We start from the raw sequence: 16,901 nt of genomic DNA on the forward strand, positions 1-16,901 counted from the left end.
CATGAATCTCAGCAAACTCTAGGAGATAGCGGAGGACAGAAAAGTCTTGCATGCTGTAGTCCATGGGGTCACAAAGAGTCTCATGACTTAAAAATAACCACCACTTATTTTATGGATGTTACCACATTTGTTTATCTGTTCATCTGTTGATGAACATTTGAGTCATTTCCAGTTTTTGACAATAGATGCAGGCCTTTATGAACATATACTTAATTTATCTCAAGAAATCAAGAAAGTGAAATTGCTGAATCATATGCTAAGTTAATGTTTAGCATTTTAAGAACTTGCCAAACTGTTTTTGCAAACAAATTCCGCCATTCTGCCTTCTCCTCAGTGTTGAAGTTAACAATTCTTCACATCATTGCCAAAACTTGAAATGGCCAATTTTAGTCAATCTAATAGATATAACAGGGATATTTCACTGATGTTTCAATTATTATGAATCTAACAACTACTGTTGTTGAGTAACTTTTATTTGTCATCCACATATCTTTTAAAATGTTCCCGTTTTAAAAATGTGGTTTCCTTATTATCAAGATTTGAAAGGTCTTTATGTATTCTGGATACAAGTCTTTAATAGTATGAGTTTGCAAATTTTTACCCCCATTCCACAACTAATCTTTCATTCAGCTATGTCTTTTAAAAGAGCATGTTGTTAATTTTGATGAACTTAAATTATCAAATTTTATGAGTCATTCTTTTGATATGATATCAAAGATATCTTTGCTCAACTTTACCAAATATTTTCTCCGTTTTTTTTTAAAGGTTTTGTCTTTTTAATTAATTAAATATTGTTTTTTTTTTTTTTTTGGCTGCACTGGATCTTCATTGCTGCTCAAGGGTTTTCTCTAGTTGCAGTGAGCGAGGGCTGCTTTCAAGTTTCAGAGCAGGGGCTTCTCATCGGGATGGCTTTCCTTGGTGCAGTGTGTGCTCACTCGGGTGCATGGCCTTCAGAAGTTGCTGCTCCTGGGCTCAGTAGTTGGGGCTCATAGGCTCTCGGGCACAGGGCAGTATTTGTGGCATACACATTTTAGTTATCCCGCAGCGAGTGGAACATTCCTGGACCAGGGATCAAACTTGTGTCCCCTACATTGGCAGGTGGATTCTTTTTTTCAATTGATTTATTTTTAACTGGAGATTAGTTGCTTTACAGTATTGTGTGGGTTTCTGCCATACCTCAGCATGAATCATCCCTCCCGCCCCCCACCCCATTCCACCCCTCTAGGTTGTCACAGAGCACCAGATTTGAGCTCCCTGCATCATACAGCAAATTCCCACTGGCTGTCTATTTTACACATGGTGATGTATATGTTTCAATGCTACCCTCTTTATTCATCCCACCCTCTCCTTCCCACGCTGTGTTCACAAATCTGTTTTCTATATCTGCATCTCCACTGCTGCCTTGCAAATAGGTTCATCAGTATCATCTTTCTAGAGTCTATATATATGGGTTAATATATGATATTTGTTTTTCTCTTTCTAACTTCACTTTGTTTATAAGCTCTAGGTTCATCCACCTCCTCAGAACGGAAGGAAATATGTTTCTTTTCATTGCTAAGTCATATTCAATTACATATATGTACCACAACTTCTTTATCTACTCATCTGTCAGTGGACATCTAGGTTGCTTCCATATCCTAGCTATTGTAAACAGTGCTGCAATGAACACTGAGATATGTGTATGTTTTTCAATAATGATTTCCTCGGGGTATACGCCCAGTAGGGGGATTGGGCTTCCCTGGTAGCTCGGCTGGTAAAGGATCCATCTGCAATTCAGGAGATCCTGGTTCGATTCCTGGGTCAGGAAGATTCCCTGGAGAAGGGATAGGCTACCCACTCCAGTATTCTTGGGCTTCCCTAATAGCTCAGACAGTAAAGAATACATCTGCAATGGGGGAGACATGGGTTTGACCCCTGGTTTGGGAATATCCTCTGGAGGAGGGCATGGCAACCTACTCCAGTATTCTTGCCTGGAGAATCCCCGTGGACAGACGTGCCTGGCAGGCAGTCCATGGAGTTGCAAAGAGTCAGACACGAATGCAACTGAGTTACTAAACACAGCAAGCACAACAAAAGGTAGTTTTATTCCTAGTTTTTGAAGGACTCTCCATTCTGTTCTCCATAGTGGCTATATTGATTTACATTCTCACAATGCTAGAGGGTTCCTTTTTCTCCACACCCTCTGTAGCATTTATTGTTTATGGAATGTTTGATGATGGCCATTCTGACCAGTGTGCGGTGATACCTCATTGTAGTTTTGATTTGCTTTTTTCTAATGATGAGACATGTTGAGCATAATTTCATGTGTTTATTAGCCATCTGTATGTCTTCTTTGGAGAAATGTCAGTGTATATCTTCTGTCCACTTTTTGGTTGGGTTGTTTGTTTTTTCTGGTATTGAGTTATTTTTTCACCTTATTTATAGTTTCCTTTTCTGTGCAAAGGCTTTTAAGTTTAATTGGGTCTCATTGTTTTCTATTCTTATTTCCCTTACTCTGTGAAGTGGTTCATAGAGGATCTTGCTGTGATTTATGTGAAGGAGTGTACTGTCTGTCATTTTCCTCCAAGAGCTTTATAGTTTCTGGCCTTACACTTAAGTCTTTAATTCATTTTGAGTTTATTTTTGTATATGGTGTTAGGAGGTGTTCTAGTTTCGTTCTTTTATATGTAGCTGTCCAGTTTTCCCAGCATCACTTATTGAATAGGCTGTCTTTTCTCCATTGTGTGTTCTCACCTCCTTTGTCAAAGATGAAGTGTCCATAGGTGCATGGGTTTATCCCTGGGCTTTCTATCTTTTTCCATTGGTCTATATTTCTGTTTTTGTGCCAGTACCATGCTGTCTTGATGACTGTATCTTTGTAGTATAGTCTGAAGTCAGGAGGGTTGATTCCTCCAGCTGTTTTTCTTTCTCAGGATTGTTTTGGCCATTCAGGGTCTTCTGTGTTTCCATACAAATTGTGAATTATTTTTTCTGTGTGTGTTAGTCACTCAGTCGTGTCTGACTCTTTGCAGACCCACAGACTGTAGCCTGAAAGGCTCCTCTGTCCATGGGATTCTTCAGGCAAGAATACTGGAATGGCTTGCCATTCCCTTCTCCAGAGTATCTTCCCCACCCAGGGATTGAACCCTGGTCTCCTGCATTGCAGGTAGATTCTTTACCATTTTGAGCTTCAGGGAAAAATACCATTGGTAGTTTTATAGTGATTGTACTGAAACTGTAGGTTGCTTTGGGTAGCATAATCATGTTCACAATGTTGATTCTTCCAATCCAAAAACATAGTATATCTCTCTAACTGTGTTGTTTTTTATTTATTTCATCAGTTTCTTATAGTTTTCTGCATACAGGTCTTTTGTCTCCTTAGGTAGGCTTATTCCTAGGTATTTTATTCATTTTATTGCAATGGTGAATGGGATAGCTTCCTTAATTTCTCTTTCTGATTTTTCATTATTAATGTATAGGAATGCAAGAGGTTTCTGTGTATTAATTTTATATCTGGCAACTTTACTATATTCATTGATTAGCTGTAGTAATTTCTGATGGCATCTTTAGGGTTTTCTATGTCATGTCATCTGCATGAGAGTTTTACTTTTTTTCTGATTTTGATTCCTTTTATTTTCTTTTTCTTCTCTGATTGCTATGGCTAGGACTTCCAAAACTATGTTGAATAATAGTGGTGAGGGTGGACACCCTTGTCTTGTTCCTGAATTTAGAGGAATACTTTCAGTTTTTCACCATTGAAAATAATATTTGATGTGGGTTTGTCATACATGGTCTTTATAATGTTGAGGTATCTTGCTTCTGTGCCTAAAGGAAAATTTTTATTATACATGGGTGTTGACTTTTCTTGAAAGCTTTCTCTGTGTCTATTGAGATGATTGTATAGTTTCTATCTTTCAACCCATAATATGGTGTATCACATTGATTTGCATATATTGAATAATTTTTGCATCACTGAGATAAAGCCCACTTGCTCATGATGTATAATCCTTTTAATGTGTTGCTGGATTCTGTTTGCTAGAATTTTGTTTACGATTTTTGCATCTATGTCCATCAGTGATATTGGCCTCTAATTTTCTTTTTCTCTGGCATCTTTGGTTTTGGTATCAGGGTGATGATGACCTCATAGAATGAGTTTGGGAGTTTTCTTTCCTCTGCAATTTTCTGGAAGAGTTTGATCAGGGTAAGTCTTAGCTCTTCTCTAAACTTTTCATAGAATTTGCTTGTGGAGCTGTCTGGTTCTGGACTTTTGTTTGCTGGAAGATTTTTTTTTTTATTATTGTAGTTTTGATTTCCATGGCTATGATTGGTCTGCTCATGTCTTCTGTTGCTTGCTGGTTAAGTTTTGGAAGATCACACTTTACTAAGAATTTGTCCATTTCTTCAAAGTTGTCCATTTTATTGGTGTATAGTTGCTCATACTAGTCTCTTATGATCTTTTATATTTCTGCATTCTCTGTTGTAACTTCTCCTCTTTAATTTCTAATTTTATTGATTTGAGTCTTCTCCCTTCTCTCCCAATGAATCTGGCTATTGGTTTGTCAATTTTGTTTATCTTCTCAAAGAACCAACTGTTAGTTTTATTGATCTTTGATAACGTCTCATTTATTTCTGCCCTGATATTTATGATTTTTTCCCTTTTGCCAACTTCGGGGTTTTTTTTTGTTCTTTTTTAGTTGCTTTAGGTCTAGGGTTAGGTTGTTTATTTGAAGTTTCTCTTGTATCTTAGGGTAGGCTTGTATTGCTATAAACATCCCTCTTAGCACCGCTTTTCCTGCATCCCATGGGTTTTGAGTTGTCACGTTTTCATTGCCATTTGCCTCTAGGTAGTTTGTGATTACCTCTTTAATTTCTTCAGCTACCTCTTGGTTGTTCAGAAGTGTATTAGCATCCATGTGTTTGTATTTTTTATAAATTTTTTTCCCGGTAGTTCTTAGCTTACCTTATAGTGTTGTGGTCAGAAAAGATGTTTAGAATGCTTTCTAAGATGTTTCAACTTTTTTAAACTTACCTAGGCTTAATTTATGACCAAAATGTGATCTATTCAGAGAATATTCCATGTGCATTTGAGAAAAATGTGAAATCTGCTGTTTGGGGATGAAATGCCACAGAGATATCCATTAGGTCCAGCTAGTCCAATGTATCGTTTAAAGCTTGTGTTTCCTGGTTAGTTTTCTGTCTGAATGATCTGGTGTGAGTGGGGTGTTAAGTTCCCCACTATTATTGTGTTACTGTCAATTTCCCCTTTAGTAGTTTTCACCGTTTGGCAGGTAGAGTCTTAATCAATGAACCACCAGGGAATTCCTCTCTCTTGTTTTTTCCTAGACTTTTTAGTTAAGTTTAGTCCTATGATCCGTTCTGAGTTAATAGTTCTACATGGTATAAGATATAGATCTTATAAAATTTATTTGCACAAGGACATCAAATTGTTCCAGCCCCATATCTTTTTTAAAATTGAAGAATAATTAATTTACAATATTGTGTTAGTTTCAGATGTATAGCAAAGTGATTCAGTTATACATACATGTATATATATGTATCAGTTCAGTTCAGTTCAGTTGCTCAGTCGTATCTGACTTTGTGACCCCATGAACTACAGCACGCCAGGCCTCCCTGTCCATCACCAACTCCCAGAGTCCACCCAAATCCATATCCATCAAGTCAGTGATACCATCCAACCATCTCATCCTGCGCTGTCCCCTTCTCTTCATGCCCTCAATCTTTCACAGCATCAGGGTCTTTTCAAATGAGTCAGCTCTTTGCATCAGGTGGCCAAAGTATTGGAGTTTCTGCTTCAACATCAGCCCTTCCAATGAACACTCAGGACTGATCTTCCTTAGAATGGACTGGTTGGATCTCCTTGCAGTCCAAGGGACTCTCAAGAGTCTTCTCCAACACCACAGCTCAAAAGCATCAATTCTTCGGTGCTCAGCTTTCTTTATAGTCCAACTCTCACATCCATACATGACCACTGGAAAAACCATAGCCTTGACTAGATGGACCTTTGTTGGCAAAGTAATGTCTCTGCTTTTTAATATGCTGTCTAGGTTAGTCATGACTTTCCTTCCAAGGAGTAAGCATATTTTAATTTCATTGCTGCAATCACCATCTGCAGTGATTTTGGAGCCCAAAAAATTAAGTCAGCCACTGTTTCCCCATCTATTTGCCATGAAGTGATGGGACAAGATGCCATGATCTTAGTTTTCTGAATGTTGAGCTTTAAGCCAACTTTTTCACTCTCCTCTTTCACTTTCATCAAGAGGTTCTTTAATTCCTCTTCACTTTCTGCCATAAGGGTGGTGTCATCTGCATATCTGAGGTTATTGATATTTCTCCCAGCAATCTTGATTCCAGCTTATGTTTCCTCCAGTCCAGCATTTCTCATGATGTACTCTTCATATAAGTTAAATAAGCAGGGTGACAATATACAGCCTTGCTTTTTTCCAAATACTTTTCCTTTATAGGTTATTATAAGATATTGAATATAGTTCCCTGTGTTATATAGTAGGTCCTTTCTGCTTATCTATTTTACATATAGTAGTGTGTATCTGCTAATCTCAAACTCCTAATTTACCCCTCCCCCTTTTCCTATTGGTAACCATAAATTTGTGTTCTATGTCTGTGAGTCTTTTTTTTGTCTTGCATTAAGTTAATTTGTATCATTTTTTAGATCCCGCATGTAAATGATATTGTATGGTATTTGTCTTTGACTTACTTTACTTAACATAATTTCTAGGTCCAGTCATGTCACTACAGATGGCATTGTTTCATTCTTTTTTACGGATTATACCAGAAAAGGCGATGGCACCTCACTCCAGTACTCTTGCCTGGAGAATCCTATGGACGGAGGAGCCTGATGGGCTGCAGTCCATGGGGTCACTAAGAGTTCGACACGACTGAATGACTTCATTTTCACTTTTCACTTTCATGCATTGGAGAAGGAAATGGCAACTCACTCCAGTGTTCTTGCCTGGAGAATCCCAGGGATAGGGAAGCCTGCTGGGCTGCCATCTATGGGGTTGCACAGAGTTGAACACAACTGAAGTGACTTAGCAGCAGCAGCAGCAGCAGCAGCAGCAATATTCCATTATACATCTATGCCCCCATTCATTCATCTATTGGTGGATCTTTAGTTTACTTCCATGTCTTCGCTATTATAAATAGTGCTGCTGTGAATACTGGGGAGCACATGTCTTTCCAAATTACAGGTTTTGTCTTTTCTGGTTATATGCCAAGAGTGAGATTGCCGGATCGTATAATAACTCCAGTTTTTTAAAGAACCTATACACTGTTTTCCATACTGCTTGCACCCATTTACAATCCCATCAACAGTGTAAGAGATTTCTTTTTTTTTTTCGCTTCACATCCTTTCTAGCAGCTATTAATTGTAGATTTTTTAATAGTGGACATTCTGACTGTTAGGTGATAAATTAGGTGATACTTAATTGAAGCTTTGGTTTGCATTTCCATAATAATTAGCAATGTTGAACATTTATTCATGTGTCTGTTGTCCAACCCCATATCTTGAAAAGACAATAGTCTCCAAAGGAATTGATTTTGTGCATTTGTCAAAAATCAGTTGGCTACATATCAGGACTCTCTATTCTATATCATAACCTGACACCAAAGTTGCACTATCTTTTTACTGTAACATCATAATGAAGTTGAGAATCAGATAGTGTTATTCCTCCAATTTGGTTCTTATATAAAGTTGTTTTGGCTGTTCTTTATCTGTTTTATCTCTGTATTAATTTTAGAATCAATTTGCCAACTTTTAAAATAAATTATCATGGACTTTGGATTGGGCTTGCATTTATTCTACAGAAAATTTTGAAGAATTAACTGCTTAACACTATTGAATCTATTGAATTGTGAATATGGTGCATCCCTCCATCTATTTAGGTCTTTTTAATTTCTCCTAGAACTGTTTTATAAACTTCAGTGCACAGATTTTGCATATGCTTTGTCAGATTTATCTCATACTATTTCATATTTTTAATATTGTAAATGTTACTGATTTGTTTAAAGTTCAAATTTATTTTTCATGATTGGGATATGGTATTTACCTATAACTGATTTCATTCATTAATCTTACATGTTGGACATTTATTAAATTCATGAAAAATAGTTCTGTTAGCTTTTTTGGTAGATTCTATTGGATTTTCAATGTAAAATATTCTGTTGTCTACAAATAAAGACATTCAATTATTGCTTTCCAATATTAGTGTTTTTAATTTATTTATTTTTGTCTTATTGAACTGCCTAGAACCTTCAGTAAAATATTGAATAAAGGTGGAGTGAGTGGATATTCTTGTTTTCTTTCTGATCCTGCAGGAACATATTCAGCAATTCCTGTTGAATATGATGTTAACTGCAGGTTTTGGCAGATGTATTCTATCATGAAGAAAGTTCCCTTGTATTCTTAATTTGCTGATGTCTTTCAATAGGGCTGCATGTTCAATTTTGTCAAATGTTTTTCTGTACCTTTTGAGTTGATTGCATGATTTTTCATTTTTGCTTGATAATATAGTCAGTTATATAGATTGATTTTCAAATATAAATCAGTCTTGTATTCCTAGGCTAAATCCCAATTCCTAGGCTAAATCCCAATTAGTCTTGATATATTATAGTTTTAATATATTGGTATAGTCCTTTTGCCAAAAAAAAAGTCTTAAAATATTTGCATCTGCATTAATGAAGGGTAGTCTATAGTTTTCTTTTAATGTTTCTATTATATTTTGATAGCAGAGCATTCTGGCCTCATAGAATAATTTGGGATTAATTTCTGCTTTTACAGTTTTTCAGAAGAATTTTTCTAGGATTGATATCCTTTCTTTCTTAACTGTTTTATAGAATTTTATTACAATTAATCAATTTTTTCTTGAGTGAACTTTGATCATTTATGTCTCTAAAGGAAATTTCCCATTTCATCACATTTGTCAGTTTGTTTTGCCAAACCAAAAAACTTAACAACAACAAAAAAAACCCGTTTGTTACCCTTTTGATAACTGTATAATCTGTAGAGGTGTCACTTCTCTCAATCCTGAGTTTAATAAATGTTCATTTCCTAACTAGTATGGCTAGAGATTTATCAATTTTGTTGAGTTTCTTAAATAGCGAATTACTGACTTCTTAAATTCTCTACTGTTTCTGTTTTCAATTTCATTGATTTCTACTCTGGTCAGTATTATTTCATTTGTTTTTCCTGTTTGCTGGGATTTCTTTTTTTTTTTTTTTTTTAATCTAATTCCTTAAGGTGGAGGTTGAGGTCACTAATTGAGACCTTTCATCTTTTCTAAGTCAGGCGTTTAGTATGGTAAGTTTAACTGCAAGTAATGCCTCAAGACAACTTGCAGATTAATGTATGTTGTGTTTTAATTTTCATTAAAAATATTTTCTCAATTCCTTTTGAATTTTTTGAACTGCATGTTAGTTAGAAGTATATTATTTATTATTAAATATGTGGGGATATTCCAGAGATCTTTATCTTACTGATTTTTAAGTTAATTCCATTTTGGCCAGATAACATTAAAATTTATTGAGATTTGTTTTATGTTGCAGAGTGTGGTATATTCTGGTAATTGTTCCACTGTGTGCTTGAAAAGAATGTATGTTCTATACTCTGTGGCAGAGTGTTCTATAAATATCAATGAAGTCTATGTGGTTGATTGTGTTATTCAAATCTGTAGTACTACTGATGTTTTATTGTTCTATAAATTATTGAGAGAGCAGTACTATAATCTCTGATAACGGCTGTAAATGCCTTTTTCTCTGGCATGCTATCAGTTTTGCTTCCTGTATGCTGAAGATCTCTTCTTAAGGATATGCTATGGTCTGAACGTCTGTGTCCCCCTAAAATTAGTATGTTGAAACCTAATTCTCAGTGTGATGATATTTGGAGGTAGAACTATAGCTTTTGAGGACAGAGCCTTATGAGTGGGTTTAGTGCTATTATAAAGGAGACACCAAAGAAGTCTCTTGACCCTTCTGCCACATAAAGACATACACATGAAATTGTCTATGTATCAGAAAGCAGGTTCTCACCAGGCAGAGAATCTGTTGGTGCCTTTATCTTGGACTTCTAGACTGCAGAATGGTGAGGAATAAATTTCTCTTGTTTATAAGCTAACCAGTCATTGCATTTTGTTACAGCAGTCCAACAGATTAAGATAGTACATAATCATTTAGACATGTTAGGTCCTCTGGATGAACTGACAGCTTATACAATGAAATCACATTTTCATGCCTGGCAATATTCTCTTTACTGAAATAAACTTTGATATAATACAGCCTCTTCAGCTTTAAAAAAATAAAATTCCATAGCACATTTTAAAAGGAACAATTTTACTGAGATATTTTTCAATTATTATAAAGTTCATCTGTTCTAAATTGTACAATTCATGTTTTTTTAGTATACTCATATAGTTGTGGAGCTATGACATTAATTTTAGAACATTATCATTACCCCCCAAAGAAAATCTATATCCATTAACAATTGCTTGTTATCACCCCTGTCCCTAGCCTCTGGCCACAATAGTGAGCTTTTTGTCTCTTTCACTAGCCTATTCTGGATAGTCTATATAGATGGAGTCTGGGATCATGGAGTATATATTCTTGCGACTGGCTGCTTTCACTTAGCATAATGTTTTCAAGCGCATCCATGTATCTTTCTGCTCACTTCTGTTTTTCTTTTATTTCTTTTAGCAATGTTTAGTAGTTTTCCGTGTATAAGTCAAACTTACACGGTTGAATTTATTCAAATTTTTGTGATAATGTAAGGAATTGCTTTATTTATTTAGTTTGAATGCTTAACGATGGCATTTAGAACTACATTATCTTTTTTGGAATATTGACCTTGTGTCCCATGGCTTTGCCGAAATTGTTTATTAGTTCTAATACTGTAGCGTGTGTGCACATGGGCCCATGTGTGCTCACACACAAGCAAGTATGTGTATGTATCTGGATTCCTTAGAATGTTATATACAAGAATACATCATCTGAGAATGGAGAGATTTTTAAGTTTTCATTTCTAATCTGGATGCCATTTATTCTGTTTTCTTTCCTAACTGCTCTGCAAGAATCTGCAGTACAGTGTTGAATAGAAGTGAAGCAGATGTTCTTATCTTGTTGTCTTCCTCCTTGATTGTAGGGGAAAACAATTCTATCATACCTATTATCTGTAGGTTTTTGAATATGTTCCATATGAGGTTTAGTAATTTTTCTACTCCTAATATTTTCTTTCTTTTTATCATGAACATATGTGGATTTTGTCCAATATTTTCACTTTATTGGGATCATCTTGTGCTTTTGTCTTTTTAGTAACATGTTGATACATTTATTTATTTATTTATTTATTATTATTTTTTAATTTAAACCAGTTTTGCATTCCTTGGATAATCCTGCTTGACCATTATGTATAATCCATTATATGTTTCTTAACTTGGACGGCTGAGATTTTGTTGAGGATTTTTGTGTCTATATTAATAGGGTGCATTGATTTTGTAATGTCTTTGCCTAGTTTTAGAATCAAGGCAAGTCATAAGGTACAAGGCTTCTTTTCCAGAGACTTTAAAAATTACTAATTTAATCTTGAACTCACTTTGGCCTATTCATATATTTTTGCTCTTTTACTGAGTTATTTGTTTCTCCCTGGGAAGTTCTCTATTTCATTAGGTTATTTAATGTATTTATATACACTATTCATAATATTTCTCTATAATTCCTTTTATTTCTGTAAAGTTGGACGTTATGCCCCCTCTTTCATTCCTAATTTTAGTAATTTGAATCTTTTCCCTTTTTCCTGATCAATCTAGCTAAGGTTTGTCAGTATTGTTGATATTTCCAAAGAACCAACTTTTGATACTATTAATTTTCCCTACTGTTTTTCTATTCCCACTTCATGTATATCCATATAAAACTTTATGAAAATAAAAATATTTCTTTTTTTCATGTTTCCTTTGGTATAGTTTGCTCTCTTTCAGTCTCTTAAGGTGGAAAATTAGGTTATTCATTCAAGATCTTTCTTCTTTTTTATTGTAGGGGTATATATGGCTCAGACGGTAAAGCGTCTGCCTACAATGCAAGAGACCTGGGTTTGATCCCCAGGTGGGGAAGATCCTCTGGAGGAGGAAATGGCAACCCACTCCAGTACTCTTGCGTGGAAAATCCCATGGGAGGAGCCTGGTAGGCTACAGCCCATGAGGTTGCAAAGAGTCGGACACAACTGAGCAAATTCACTTACTTCACGTATACATATTGTAGGAGTTTACCCTACATATTGCAGGGAAATGCATACGTTTCTCTGTGTGCATTACTTTAGCTATATCCTATAAGTTTTTATATGTATTTTCATTTTGATTCATCTAAAATTGTTTTCTAATCTCCCTTAAGAGTTTCTCATTGATCCACTGGTTGTTTAAGAACGTGTTGCTTAATTCCCACATATTCGGACGTTGTTGAGGTTTGGTTTATTGTGTTGTTTAAATACTCTCTTTCCTTGCTGTTCCTCTCCTAGCTGTTCTGTTAATCACTGACAGCGCTATACTGAGGACTGAGCTATTACTGTTTGCCTATTTCCCCCTTCTGTCTGTAACATTCTTTTCTAGGCTCTATGCATGACTGGCTCCTTTCATCTTTAAATAACTCCTCCCCAAATATCCTATGGAAAGTAGATCCTCCCCACCATTCTCTATTGCAGAAACATATTTTTCATTATAAGCACAGACACCATTATTTCATCTATTGACTTAATTGCTCATTGCTATCTTTCACTTTGGAAAGTGGACTCCATGAATGCAAGGGCCCTCTCAGTTTTGTTCTCTGTGTTTTCCTAGCATCTAATACATGGGAGATACTCAAAAAATATGTGCTAAATGAAAGGATTTGTTCTCTTTACTGCTGTGATGTGGCTGTTATTAGTGTGTTTGCACACTTGCTTTCCCTGCAATCCTTTCTTATTTTCCCTGTCTCCCCTGATTTCCTATCTCTACTTTGATTTCTGCTCCATTTTATAAAGGACATTTTGTTTTTAAATTGTATTTAGGATTGCTGACAAGTTGCTTGAGCTTTATTGTCCTGATGTTACAGAAAATTATCCTCAGAGATCTGCTTTTTCCCCAGTCTCTGTCCTTTGTTATGAATCATTTCCTAAAGGGCTGATAAGAGTTTTATGATTTGCTTTGTTCCCTCAGTTAGAATGAAGAATTTTCTTTAGGTTCTCAGTACTATGCTTAGAAAAGCATTGTGATTAGGCTTGATCCCTCTCAGCAACTTGGGTGCCTTCTCAGACCTACGGCTTAAAAATGGCTTGACATGCACTGTGACAGATTAGTTTCTTTGGCTACATAGAAACCTACCACCAAATTAGTGGTTCAGGTACACTTATTACTTTATAATCAAATTTTTATGATTCTGGGCATGGTTTTACTGGTTTTTCTGTTCAGGGTCTCAAAGGGTTGCAATCAAATTGATGGCTGGACTCCATTCTCATCTGGAAGCTTGAGTAGGGAAGAATCTGAATTAACTTCCAAGCTAGTTCGGGCACATAGCAAAGAGCCCTATCTTATTACTAACCAGAGGCTAGAGGCATCCCTTAAGTCCTAGGTCTCCCCTGCTCCTAGTAACCCCTACCCCGACCCCAGCCCCTGCTCAGAGTTTCTTGCCATGTGACTTTCCCCACAGTTCAAAGCATGAGCATTTGCTGCTTCAAGGTCAGCAGAAGAGTCCCTCTTACTTTAGTCTACTCAGAGCTCTCACTATACACAAACACACACACACTATGTGTGTGTGTGTGTGTGTATAATTTTGTAAGGTAATTATAGTAGTGGCATCATTTCCATATATGTCAGAAGCAAGTCAAAGTTTCCACCTCTACTCTCTAGAATATCCAAGACATGATTCCTTGGCATCATCTTAGACAAATGGCTATCTGAATTCCCAGGGTCTATTTGAACACTGTGACATTGACCTAGGCATGGCTTTTACCACAACTGCCTGGTTATCTGGCATTCTAAACAGATAAATTACATGGAATATGACAGACTCGGCCATATGCTCTTTCTGTCTCTGTTCTTCCTTATTGCGTTTTATTTGTGAAAATCACTCTCCCAAGGGAGCAATTATTTTATTGCATTTTAGTTTCTGAGGGGCATCTGGCAGGAGGAACTGGGAAGGAAACTTGATGTCTGACTGCCTTAGGAAGATATGCAGTAGAGGGGTGGATACTTGGCTGCTTAAAAATCTTCACCTTCCTATTTCAGTGGGAAGCAGCTGCAACAGGTAACTGCTCAAAATCAGGAAGCACTCTTTCCATGTATTCTTGATCCACCTCTGTCATGGTTTAGATGGTGTCTTCATATTTTTATTGTTCAGGAATTTGTGGAGAAGCTATATGCTTACTTATCCTGTCCTGGTTATTATTGTATAATTTTGGGGGTCTAGCTGTAGCTTGGCTTGTGGTAATGGAGGTCTCTAATGGTCCATTCACAGATAAACTTCTATAGCACATCTTTATTAAGTGCCTAGTGTGTTAACAGATCTTGTGTTGGAAGTACAAACTGGATGAAGAGATAGGACCTCAATAGGTTCTTGATATGAGAAAACATATAGATAGAATATATAAGATATTGATAGAATCTGGGTATTGAGGAAGGGATTTACTTACGGGATGTGAGGGCATCCAGGAAAGTCTCCTAGTGCATAAGACTGCCTGAACTGGGTTTTGGAGAAGAAAAGATCTTTGAGAAGAGGAGAACTAGGATATTCCAGGCAGAGAACCAGAAAAAAGTTCCAAGTTAGAGCCGTGTGTCTCTGCAGCCTCTGTGTCACAGCTATGCTGGCTTTCTTAAAATTTAAAATAAGCACCGTTAATGTCTTTTAGATACAGCCTCCTAAGGGCTGCCATTACAAAGGAGAACAAGCTGGGTGACTTAAAGAACAGAAGTTTATTGTCTCCCAGTTCTGGAGGCCGTCAAAGCGTCAGCAGAGTGGATTCCTTTTGACGGCAATGAGGAAAAGGTCTGTTGTAGGTCTATCCCCTTGGCGGGTTGGCCACCGTCTTCTCCCTGTGTGCTTTCACATCTTCTTCCCTCTATGTGCGCCTTTGTGTCCAAACTTCCCCTTTTCATAAGGATACCAGTCTTATTGGATTAGGACTCATCCTAATGACCCCATTTTCACTGGATTGCTTCTGTACAGTCCCTATCAGTACAAGGACCAGCACATTCTGGAAACCCACATCGGTTGAGTGAGCAAACAGATGAGTAAAGAGTACATATCGCTGGTGATCAGATAGGATCCCTCACTGACAGGGCCACCACATTCCCGGTTCTGAAGCTGGGACTGAGAAGCAGGGTGATACTGACTCGTGAGTTCACGTCTCATGGTACCGCCTCAGCAAATTATCCCGAGTTCTTGCAGGCCATTTCCTGTGTTTACCATATTTCCCATCATTTCTGTGCTTATCCAGTTTCCGCGCACCCTTCAGCCTCTCACCACTCTTGAAATGTTCTCAGCTACTTTGTGCCCTCTTGGAGAACTCCCTTTAATCCCTAATTATTTTGCATGTGAACCTTCTCTACTTGTTCAGTCGCTGAGTTGTGTCTGACTCTTACCTGCTTCCTTAGAGATAAAATGATCAAAGAAAAACGGTCATCATTTTTCTTATAATTTTCTCATCACTATTACTACTACTACTGTTTCTAAAACCACGGAGGTGCTCAGTGACAAAAACAGGTATGACTAGTATTTGTTGAGTACTTTCAGGTACTAGGTACCACGCCACATTATCTCTAACCCTGCCAATAACCCTTCTTAGATAACAAAAGGTCATTAGTAAATGGTGAAGTGAAGTGAAGTCGCTCAGTTGTGTCCGACTCTTTGTGATCCCATAGAATGTAGCATACCAGGCTCCTCTGTCCATGGGATTTTCTGGGCAACAGTACCGGAGTGGATTGCCATTTCCTTCTCCAGGGGATCTTCCCAACCCAGGGCTTGAACCCAGGTCTCCCACTTTGTAGACAGATGCTTTACCGTCTGAGCCACCAGGGAAGTCCTTAGTAAATGGTAGCTCTATTTATAGTCACACTGAGTGAAGTGTGTCGGACAGAGAAGGAGAAATATCATATGGCATCCCTTATATGTGGAACCTAGAAAGAAATGATACAAATGAACTTACTTACAGAACAGAAACAGGCTCACGGACTTAGAAAACAAACTTACGGTTGCCAGAGGGGGAGGAATAGTTAGAGAGTTTGGAAAAGACATGTACATACTGTCATATTTAAAATGGAAAGCCAACAAGGACCTACCATATAACACATGGAACGCTAGTCAATGTTATGTGGCAGCCTGGATGGGAGAGGAATTTGTGGGAAAATGAATATACATGTATGTATAGCTGAGTCCCTTTGCTGTCTACCTGAAACTATCAAATTATTAGTCAGCTATACTGCAATACAAAATAAAGTTGTTTTTTTTTTTTTAAAGGTCATTAGTAAAATGGAAATACTTACATACCCCTGGCAGGTAAGAATCTAGCTCAGATCTGCGTGACTTCAAAGTCTGTGGGTTTAACCATCACATATACTCACTAACCCATAGTGGACATTCAGTTAGACTGCTGTTGTCGTAATTCCTACCACTCCTTTCCACCTCTCTGCAGGCCTTACAGTTTATGCAGATAGATTTCTTCTGACCCCTTATTTTTATTTCATACTGGCATACTAGACAATGACCTCTGAATCCAGGAAAATGAGCCCTTCTTTGGGACTGAGAACCAGATTCTATGGGACTGAGACCCAGATGCAATATCTTCTGTGGCTTCCTTGAACAATCCTGGCCAATGATGGAAGAGAATGGGTCCATGAAAATCCGGATGTTTAAACTGTACAATGTTTTGGTGGGAC

This window comes from Capricornis sumatraensis, chromosome 19 (assembly GCF_032405125.1).
Source record: "Capricornis sumatraensis isolate serow.1 chromosome 19, serow.2, whole genome shotgun sequence".
Taxonomy (NCBI): Eukaryota; Metazoa; Chordata; class Mammalia; order Artiodactyla; family Bovidae; genus Capricornis; species Capricornis sumatraensis.